This window comes from Lissotriton helveticus, chromosome 1_2 (genome assembly GCF_964261635.1).
Source record: "Lissotriton helveticus chromosome 1_2, aLisHel1.1, whole genome shotgun sequence".
NCBI lineage: Eukaryota > Metazoa > Chordata > Amphibia > Caudata > Salamandridae > Lissotriton > Lissotriton helveticus.
Window position 1 is genome coordinate 47,096,184 of NC_136058.1, and position 12,179 is coordinate 47,108,362.

Below are 12,179 nucleotides of genomic sequence, written 5' to 3' on the forward strand. Positions count from 1 at the left end.
TACCCTCTTCCCTATTTGTGCAACTCTCTTGCCTCTTACTACACCTCTCTTCCCTCTTTCTGCGCCACTCTTGCCTCTATCTGTACATCTGTTGCTTCTTTATGCACTTATCTTGCCTCTTTCTGCACCTTTTGTGCCTCTTCCAGCACTTCTGTTGCTTCTTTCTGCATTTCTCTTCTTCCTTTTTGCACCCTAGTGCGTCATTCTACATCTCTGTTTCTTCTTTCTACACTTTTATTTTATTCTTTATTGGTTCTTCTACACTACTCTTGCTTCTTTCTGCATCCCTCTTGCCTCTTTGAGCACCTCTTTTTCTTCTTCCTGCACTTCTATTGCCTCTTTCTGCACCTCTCTAGCTTCTTTCTGCACCTCACTTGCCTGTATCAGCACCTCTGTTGCCTTTTTCTGCAGATCTCTTGCCTCTCTCTGAACCTCACTTGCATCTTTCAGCACCTCTGTTGCCTTTTTCTGAAGATCTCTTGCCCCTTTCTGCACCTTTTCATTGCCTGGAATCCTTTTTTCTCGGACTGGGAATAATTTCAATTACGGTGGAATAATCAGCATAATTCCTTTAATGCTGAATTACTCTTTTGCGCAGAGTTACTGATAATACCAAAATTACTTCTACCTGTATAATTAAGAGTAATTTAGGCAAATAAATCCTACCACAAGTGCACATTTACCAAGCGGCTGCTTGAGCTGCTGTGTATGTGTTGTTAGGTGCACAGATAGAATATCGAGTTTTAAATGTCGACATTCACAAATATCAAGTTGGAAATATTGTGATGCAGAAGTATTGACAGCAAGAATATCATGGTCAAGAATATCGACTTGAAAGTAAGAAATATTGTTTTTGAAAATATTGAAGTCCTTAATATTGTTTTCAAAAATATAGTTGTTTAAAATATCGATGTTTTAATTAGTGTTATGTATTTTAGTATGTATTTTAAAACTATGTGAACTATTTCTGTATAAGTATTACTTTTGTTTTTTTAATATATGTGGTAAATATTTAGTAGTTATTAATTTTATATTAATAACATTTTGTGTTTTTTAGTTCTGTAGCGGGTTGTGGGTTTATAGGGGAATAGGGCGGGAATTCATTTATTTATAATAAATTAAAACATTTTTTTTTATCAATTAGTATTTATTAAATGTATATTTGGTAGTGTTAACTGTGGGAATTAATGTATTATTAATAAATTGATTGTTAATTATTATGAATGAATGAATTGGTAATTATGTGAATTGTGTCAATCTTTAAGTGGGTTGTGGGTTTATAGGAGAATAGGGTTGGAAGTAATTTCATTATAGTAAATTCATTAATATTTTATTTATTAATATGTATTTAATTTATATTTTATAGTGTTAATAGTGGGAAATAATTTATTATTAACTATTTACTAATTGGTTCTTCATTATTAATAATGAATTAATTGGTAATTATGTTAATTGTGTCACTTTGTAAGAGCTGGTTGTGGGTTTATAGGGGAATAAGGTGGGAAGTAATTTTAAATACTTATTTAATGTATATTTTATATTGTTAATTGTGGGAATTAATTTACTATTAACTATCTATAAATTGCTTTTTAATTATTAATAATTAATTAATTGGTAATTAATTCTGTTATATATTTTAGGAGCATGTGGTGGGGGTTACCGTGGAATAGGGAGGGACATCATTTATTTATAATTACTTAATAAGTATTCATTAATTAATGCTAATTAATTAATTTAAATTTAAATATGGCAATTGTGTAATTCATTTTAGATGTGAGCTGTGGGGTTTACAGTGGTAGAGGGTGGGAAGTAATATATTTTAAATTAATTAATAAGTTCCTAATTGATATTAATTTATTAATGTTAAATTAGCTATGGGAATAGTATTATTATTTACATGTGTGGGTAGTGGTGTTTATTGGGGTAGAAAGTGGAAAGTTATTTATGTTGAATTCATAATTAGTTGATCATTAATATTAATTCATCAATTCATAAATATTGCTGATAATCGTTTTTTTATTATTTTGTGGGTGGTGTTCACTTTTGTGGGGGTAACGTTTTGGCGAGTACATTTTCAACTCAAGTATCATCTTAAAAATTAACTGTTTTATTCTTTTTAATTGTTTTAGCCTGTTTTGTATATACCTGTGTCTGTTCTTTTATGGTTATCAACCAAAATAAAGAAATATATGATGATGATGAAATTATATGTGATCAATTTATAAAACCTTGCTAATTTCAATACTTTTATTTTTACTCAGATGTGTTATTTGTTCCACAATTGAATTTCCAATAAGCTCCTCCTATATGATTACGAGATGATTGTAATATAGTTCATGTTTAAGTAAAAAAATTGTCTCAAACTAAAACATGCAAGGTACAAAACATATAATTATATGTCACCTTTATCCAAATTTCTTTATAGAGAATTACATGATCCCAGAAATCACCAAAATATCAGGATATACAGAAAATTAACAGTAAGCACCTTGGTTCTGCATGTTACCAGCAGTTTCCCTCTTAGCCAAAGCCAATGTATGCCCTTGAAGTAATGTACTCAAAAGGTAAAATAGAAAGACTTTGACAACAAATAGATATGATGCAGAAATTGAAAAATAACATATTTATTTTATTTCATACTTCGTTAATGACAATAGAGATAATGGGAGAATTTTAGACTGAAACAGCCACCTTCAAACAGCCACATACACTTTGTCATAAGTAAATGAAGCATAAACCTACCATGAAACCATTCTTTGCCTCTCAGAACTGACACATCAGACTCCAAACTATCAGTACCTTCTTCTTCTATCCAATATAAAGGATCTTAAAACTTGAGAAGTATGTGTCTTCCTACACTTCAACTTCAACTTGGTGGACTCCAGTTTTGAAGGCATAATTTACCAATTATGGTAATCATGAATTTTGCATATCAAGTCAGACGAATGCAAAATGGATCATCTGAAAATGTTAATCCACATCAATTTGATTAATTTAGACTGCAAATTGTGCCCTTTACAGTGGAGCTTCTGGGAGTGCTTTCCTACATTTGAAGAAACCTGTGGTCTGACTCACATTGTTCATTAGTACTCAATAGCAGCAAAGATTAATTGTGGTAGTTCATCCAGATTTCTCATCAACATTTGATCTAGTAAACAGATACAAACTAAGGCAAAATCTGAGGGATAGACATCTGGAAAAGGAACATTCTAAAGGTTATCCTGGACTTCTATTTAGACATTTCACTATAGGTGTAAAATGGCTTGAATGGAAATATGACTAACAATTTTTTCAATTCAATTCTTTTAAGATTTGAATCTGTAATGAGGTCCACGTAAAAAGAAAACAGAGCATATCCAATGATGGTTTCAATTATATCCAGATATAACATTGCAGTTATATATTTAAAAACTTTACTGCATCAAATAAATCCATAAAATACATACATTAATCAGTATTATAAACGTCCATATGTAAATATTTCATAGAATATTACAATTTAAGAAAATGGACCAGACATTCTAACAGCAGAACTTAAGTGCAAATTTGTCCAAGGAAAAATAGAGTCCGCAACATATGTGACAAAATCTTCATATTACCACAAGGTTTAAATGTCTGCTAAAACTATTTCTTTGGGCAAAAATAATGCGCAGGCAAACAGATCTAAAATCTGCACATATATAATCTATAAAGTCCACTTTCCTTTAGCAGCAAGAATAAGAGAGAATATACACAAAGTTGGGCTCTATTATATCCAGATAATAACAATATGGTTATATATTCAAAGCATTTACCACATCAAATAAATCAAATTAAATATTCACATCAATTGTTATTATATGGACAATTCATAAACAATTACAATTTGTGCAAATAGACCAAACCTCCTAGCTTTAAAATGTTAGTGCAAAGTTGTTCCAAGGGGAAAATAGAGTGTACGGCAATTGTGACAAAATTAAAATTTTGCCTCAGGATTTACAGACTGTTAAAGCTATTTCTTTCGGAAACTATAGTAAATAGGCCAACGGGCCTCAAATCAGTACTTAAGACATCATAGTTAAAAAATGTGAGAATACACTTCCCTTTATCAGCAAAATAGAACAGAATATACCCAATGTTGGTTTCTATATAAAATATTATGACTGTATATTTAAAACCTTTACTGCATCAAAATAAATCAAATCAAATACACACATCAACTGTCATTATTTGGACAATTCATGAAAAAAATACAATTTGTTCAAACAGATCAGACCTTCTAACAGCATCATTTGAGAGCAAAAATGTTGTAATGAAAAATAGTCTATACCAGTTGTGATGAAATCCTCAATTCACCTCTGGGTTTACCATCTGCTAAAGCTATTTCTGTGGGTCAGGACAGGCAATCAGGCCTTAAATATTTAAATCCACTCCTCTTTTGCAGGAATGGTGTATGTGCAGGGAATTTTCCCCAAAGAATTGAAAAAAAACGTACAGAGATATTATATATATATTTGCAACCAACAAAAGCAGACTCATGGTTTCCCTCCCATCGTGAGGTTTTACACTAAGCAATTAAAACAGATTCAAAAACACATTAAAAAATTTAATATTTTCGTACAAATCATTTATTTGGGTAAAAAGGAACTCATTAGCTGCTGCTTCGGTTTTAATTTAATCCATATGAACATTGGCCGAAGCAACCGAAGAAGGTGTGGCAACAAAGTTAGGCAGACATGAATTGGTGTAATAGCTATTACCGGTAAGTATATCCTCATCATTCCAGTCATAACTGATTGAGGATTTACCAAGCTTCATAAAATATTCACATGCAACTAAGTGATGCAATAATTCATATTTATTCAGTCCGCAATTGCTTCATTGCTGATTTTAAGATTGTTGAACCAAAATTACATTCGTTAGGATCTGCCGGATCCATTTTATCATGCTTTGATATGAAGACCACTTCGCAGACACATTTCTGGTAGGGATGCATCACCTGCTTCTGCGCAGATAACTGAAATTGCTCTAGTGGACAACCATCAAATGATGCACTTTGTAGGACTGTGAGATAAACTGGTGAACCCATCTACTTATAGTTTCAGTTGTAAACTTCTTGCTGTTGTTCCCCATACTATGTGTCAGAAATAGAGACTTAGGAACCCTCAAATCCTTGGTTGGTTCTAAATTGATGGAAAAAGCTCTCCCTACATCCAGGAAGGATGTGTTTTCTTTTTTTTTTTAAGTTCAAGTTTATTGAAACCAAGTAAAATAGGAAATTACAACAGTGCATCCAAAGGGTAAAATACAATGTATGCAGAAACAACTGGGCAGAAAGCAAAAACATAATAAGTGGGATCAATAAACACTTATTCTAAATAACAGAAAAAGGATAAGATCAAAGAACAGAAGTAAGGTGTAAACGCAAAGTATACATTGTATGCGTAAAAGCTATATCAGGTGAAAGTAAAATAAAGGCAATAAAATACATCTGACAAAGTTGCAAAGGAAAAGGATCTGAAAAAAGACAACAAGTGGGGAGCTCCAGGAGGTTTGCGGACTTCATCAGAGCCAGCGATGGGATTAGTGATGACGGTGGAACTGGAAGGGGAGCAGCTGGATAAGTATGGGGTGACATGAATCCACAGCAGATCTCTCTTAACAGCCAGGGAGATGGGGGTGACATAGTTGGTATCAAGCCTATGATTGAAGCAAATCGCATTCCACCATGCGGAATAAGTGACGTTTGAGGAATCCTTCCAATTGGAGGTAATCAGGTGTAAAGCAACTGCAAGAAATAAATCTAGTAATTTAAAGTGAGAAGGGTATTAAGGGAGATTTGGGGAGAAGGAACCCAATAGGATATTAGAAGGGGAAAAGGGGAGTTGTATAGAAAAAATAGTATTAATACGGGACCAAACTGAGTGCCAAAAAGTGGTGATATTGGGACAATGAAACAACATATGAGGAAAATCAGCATGAGTGCAAGGGCATGACCAGCAGGTAGGGGAAATGTCAGAGGAGAAGGAGGCCAGTTTAACCGGAGACAGTAGCAGACGTTGGTATACATAATACAAGGTTTGAGTGGTGTTAGCAGCTCTAGAGGTCTTATGAATTTTTAACCACAATTTATCCCATAAAGAGGTAGACCAAGATACTGCTAAATCTCGTTCCCAAGCCAACTCAGTCTTTGTTTTAAGACGCCGAGGAGATTTTAACAAAGAATTATAGATGCAAGAAGCCGAAGGAGAGGAATACAACAACGGGGAGAGAGTATCACAGAGAGGAGGTAAATCACAGGAGGAAGGAAGAGAATGAAGGTAAAGTAGAAGGGCAGGACGCAAAAGATCATATTGTTTCCGTGAAGAATTAGAAAGATGAAATTGTGACTGAAGATCAGCAAAAGGAAGGGGAACATCATTATGAAGGACCTGGGAGATCCACATGAGACCTATAGTTTTCCAAGAATTCCAGAAAAAAGAACGATTCTTAATTCGAAGCAATTTATTGTGCCAAATAGGTTGTTGATGAAGAGAGGCACGGGAGGGATACGAGGAAGACAATAAAGGAGCCAAAAGATGCTGAGAATGAGCAATGATGGGAGAGCGTAAGAGGGATGTAGCAGCAGAAAGAGTCAGAAATTCGGGGAAATCAAAGGGTGAGAGCAGAGCTTTTTCCAAAGATAACCAGACTGGGGGATAAGTAGGAAGATCAGTAGACAACCAACGGGAGGCTTGTTAAAGAATAAAGGAGTAGTGATAAGATTTGAAATCAGGAAACTTAAGACCACCATTAGATTTATCTTTTTTAAGTGAGGACAGAGCAATGCGGGCGGGCTTGTTCTTCCAAAGGAATTTGGATAGAACGGAGTCCAAGCTTTTAAAGTAATATGAAGGAATCCGAACAGGAATCATAGATAGAGAGTATAAGATAATAGGGGCCAACATCATTTTAATAGAATCTAATCTTCCCCACCAGGAAAGGAAAAGAGGATGCCACCTGGAGATAGAGTCTGATAATTTTTTCTTAATGTAGTCAAAGTTAGCTTTCAGAGTACCGGAAATAGTAGGGCAAAACCATAAGCCTAAATATTTTACTTTGATCGGTTGCCAGGAGAAGACAGTTTGATCAAAATAATGTTTGAGACATAAAATATTAAGGGGTAGAACTTCACATTTATCCTGGTTCGGACGATAGCCCGAAACTAAAGAGAATGCGTTAACCTGGCGAAGAAAAGAAGGGATAGACGAGTCAGGATTCGAGCAGTATAAAAAAATGTCATCTGCATATACAGATAATTTAACCTGATTGGGGCCCGGGTTGTAACCTGTAATTTGAGAGTCTTGACGAATCTTAGTAAGAAAAGGCTCAAGAGCTACAATAAACAAAAGGGGAGATAGAGGACAGCCCTGACGGACTCCTCTTGAAAGGGAAAAATAATCAGAAATGTTCCCATTAGCAAAAATGGAAGCTTTAGGACCAGAGTAAAGAAGAGAAATAAGGGAAATTAGCTTGGGAGGGAAGCCAATCCAGGAAAGAGCGCGAAACATAAAATCCCAACTAATCCTGTCAAATACCTTCTCGGCATCCAGGGTGATAGCCGCGAGGGGAGAGTTAAAGGAAGAAGCCTTGCTGAGAACATTGAAGAAAACCCGGGAGTTGTCAAAGGAAAGACGTCCTTTAACAAAGCCCGAATGCTCAGGGCCAATAAGTTCGGGAAGAATAGGGTCAATACACAAAGCTAGCAATTTGGCAAATATTTTATAATCAGTATTTACAAGGGAAATGGGGCGGTAATTCTTGCAAAAAGCAGGGTCTTTACCCTCTTTAGGGATAAGACATATCATTGCTTCTTGAAATGTACCTTGAGAGAGACCGTTGGCAATAAAAGAGTTAAAGAGAAGGAGCAAACGGGGGAGGAGAAGTTGAGACAAATGTTGATAGAATTCAATGGTGAAACCATCCGGGCCAGGGGCCTTACCATGTTTCAGGACCGAGATAGTGTGAGAAATTTCTGCTAAAGAAATATCCGCTTCAAGTGAGTGAAAGTCAACAGTATAGAGCTGTTTATAGAAAGTAACAAACTCCTGTAAGATATCAGCATCTTTGAAAAGAGACGTACCAGAAGAGTCAGTAATGGAAGAGATCCGGGTTCTATCCTGTTTAATCTTCAAATAGTTAGCCAAAAGTTTTCCCATTTTGTTTTGACCTCCGTAATAGCGGGCACTGCTTTTCAGAAGAAAGGAAGACGCGGCGTCAGTAGACAATTTGTTAAAGGTAATCTTGGCAGAAAGTAAATCTTTTAGAGATGAGTCTGAAGGAGCCCGATAATAAGAATATTCCAATTTTTTAATCCTGGCAAGGAGAAGAGAAGACTGCTTCTGAAAGGATCTTTTTTTCTGAGAAACATAGTTAATAATGAATCCCCTAGCAGCAGCTTTGAACGAGTCCCAGATCATAGTTGGAGAAGATTCAGGAACGGAATTAATGAGAAAGAACTCTTCTGCGAAAGAATTGAATTGTCTAGGGAACTTGGGATCAGTAAGAAGGGAATTATTAAATCGCCATCGTTCAGAAGGAGGGGAGAAGGGAATAAGGTCAAAATCAACCAGAACAGGGGCGTGGTCAGATATTAGGATGGAACCTATATCGGAGGAAAAAACATGTTGGGTCAGGGACTGACTGAGAAACAAATAATCAATACGGGATTGAGATTTGTGAGGGGGGAGAAATAGCTATACTCTTGGAGATCGGGATGACATAGTCTCCAAATATCAGTGAGGGAACTTCGTTTGATGGCGGAAGTAAACTGGTTATGCATTTTTGATGGGACAAATTTAACAGGGAAATGTCTGTCAAGAATTGGGTCATGAACTTGATTGCAATCGCCACCAAAAATAATATAATTATCAGTAAAGGAAAGAAGTTTGTCTGAAATAAAAGGCCAAAAAGTATTGTCAACAGAGACAGGGGCATATACATTAAATATAACAATAGGAACACTGTCAACAGTCAAAGTGGTAATCACCCAACGACCATCAGAGTCTATTTCCTGTTGAGTAACAGAGACATTAAACTTTTTATGAATTAGAATAGCAACTCCATTCTTTTTCCCTAAAGCAGGAGAGGAAAAAACATGGCCCACCCAAAGTCGTTGCAATTTAGCAGCTTCAACATCGGAAAGGTGGGTCTCTTGGAGCAAGACAATATCAGATTGCAATCTAGCCAAATGCGAAAGCACTCGCTGTCTTTTAATGGAATTATTCAATCCTTTAACATTCCATGAAATAACTCGGAATGTAACGTATGAAAAACAACCATATTGGAGAAAAAAGTATACAATTCAATAAGCGAACATGAAAACAAATTATGCATTAACCTGGAAAGGAAATAAATCTGAGAGAAAAAAGAAGGAAAAAGGAAAATGACACAGAGGTGAGAAAAAATGGGAGCAGAGAGGAGGAAAGGGAGAGAAAGAGGAAGCATCAGAAAAGGAAAATGGAAGAAAAGAGAGAGGAGCATAAAAAGAGGAAGATGAAAAGGAGAGAAAGTATGAGAGGAGGACAAAAGTATGAGAAAAGAAGTGCAGGCAAAATACAGGGAAAGATGTAAAGAGTACAACCTACAGAAAAACAACCAACAAAATACAAGGGAGAATAACATACCTACAAAGAGAAAATCCAAGGATACGAGGGGGGGGAGGGAAACCAGACGGGATGGCTGGCACAACAGGGAACGGACAAGACGGAGGACCGGGAGGCATCACATCAAAAAAGTGAAAAAGCTGTGGGAAAAAATATAAACACAATATGAAAACTCAAAGTCAAACAAAACGGAACAGAGAAGGTCAGAACACATAATATTTAATAAAAGTGAAACAATAACGATACAGGAAGAGTTTAGAATACACAATATTCAGCTATCAAGACAAGGAATACTGCAACAACGACCAAAGGAGGGAAACAAATAAAAAGGAATCAGCCAACACTATAGGAGGAAGCGTCCATGGAGTCGGTATGATGAGCATTTATGAAACTCTGGAGATGGAGTGGGTCTTCGCACGTAGTGGTCCTGTTGTTAAAAGTAACCTTAAAAAGGCAGGGGTGGAAAAGACCATACTGGGTGCCCATTGCACGAAGAGCAGGTCGCTAGTTGAGAAAGGCCTTCCTCCGATTCGCAGTAGCCTTGGCGTAATCCTGGGCGAAGAATAAAGTGGATCCAGACCAAGTAACACGTTGAGAGGATTTGGCAGCAGAAAGGACCTTCAATAGATCTGTGTATTCCAAGAAATACAGGTTTACCCCTCTAGGTTTCGGTGAGGGAGCAGTAGGTGAAGCCGGGCGAGCCAGTCTATGTGCTCTCTGGATGTTAAGAACAGTGCCCTCTGGCATACGAAGAACTTTAGGAATGAAGGATTTAAAGAATGTGATTGGATCAGACCCCTCCTGTCCTTCCTCAAGGCCGTAAATGCGGAGGTTGTTACGCCTGTTACGATTTTCCAACTCCTCCACGTGGCGCTGAAGCAGAGAGACTTGAGCTTGAAGAGGAGAAACTTTAGAGCAAGTGTCTGTGATGGAGGAAATGGACTGTTCAACTGCTGTGACTCTGGTATCAAGTTGAGACCAAGTATCAGTGAGAACTTGCAGCTTAGCATTGGTGTCCTCCAATTTGGAATTAGTTTCCTCCATAAAGGGACGTAATGCCCTAATTTCCTCCAACAACACCTCCATTGAAACAGGCGAAGAGGACTTCGGTGGAGAAGATGAATTCTGCCTAAGACGTTTGGTGAGAGATTTCCCCGAAGGCGCTGACGCAGTTTCAGAAGCTGCCATGTCGTCAGATGGGGGGAGAGAGTCTTGTAGGCGTGAAAACTGAGTAAAAACCTTCGAGTTTTTAATAAAAAATATGCTTTGCTGTAGTTACTATGGAAAAAGAGCCTTTGGACCTGCCCATGAAAAGAAATAATACAGAGGTGGCCAAAAAACGAATAAGGAGGAAGAAAAAGCACAAAATGGCCGCCACAAAATTTCAAGTACTTCAGGCAAAGTCAATAGCGCTGTAAACGTACATGAGACCTCCAAGTATGCCACATAATAGTAAGGAAGCAGGAAAAAAGGCAATAACTAATTTAGGAGTCACAGCAATGCATTATGAGATAGAAAAATCGGCACCTCAGCGCTGCGAGAAAAAACAAAATGGCGTTCGCGATATTGCGACAGGAGAAGAAGTCTCACATTGTCCCGAATATGATGAAAAAATCATGGAAAGTGGACCAGAGAAGTCTACAGCCGCTCAGGAGAGGTTCTGACGTCTTTTCATGAAGAAACAGCGCCGAGGCAGCACGAAGAGAAGACAGCCACCCGGTCCCGCCGAGGAGCCTCACACGGGAGCCGCCATCCCCGTCAGGCGCTAAGCCACGCCCCCCAGGAAGGATGTGTTTTCTGAATTATCCTTTAGCCATAAATTAAGTAAAATTCTTTCCTGTAAGAAATTAATAGTGTGGGTTACTTTAGGGACATATTTTGGATCACTCCTCAGAAAAAACATGTCTGGGAATAACTGCAAATAGGGAAATGAAACAATCAAAGTTTCCATCTCCCCTAACTGCCTAGCAAAGCTAATGACAACAAATAAACACTGTTTCAACAGACAACAACCTCAAATCTGCTTGTTCAAGACACTCAAAGCGAGCTGTTGTAACTCATGTAACACTATGGTTATGGGAAAAATGTAGAGGGGACAGCTGCAGGGATAGATGGAGATAATTTCCCCTTTTTAATGTCATCAAAAGAAAAATCCAAGGGTGCTGGGGCTAAACATGCCCTACTAGCATTACCAATGTCATACCCTACTGAATCTTCTGAATCACCTTCAGGAGGTGGGGAATTTGTGGAAAGGAATACAGGATGCCCTTGGGCCAAGGAATCAATAGCTTGTCAACCACCCATTCCTGTAAACAAAATATCTCTGAGCGGAGCACCGGTACCATCACATTACGTTGCAATGTGAATAGGCCTAGTAATGGTGTGGTTAAGTGTTGACAAATCACTGATAATGCAAGGTTTCTGATGAGGTTGTCAGACCTGGAAATTCATCTTATCCTTGATGTAAACTGCGTTCAAGAGCAGAAGGTTAGTCTCCAGCCAAGCAAATATCTCTATATCCAAGAAATTCAATACCTTGCTCTTGGTACCAGCCTG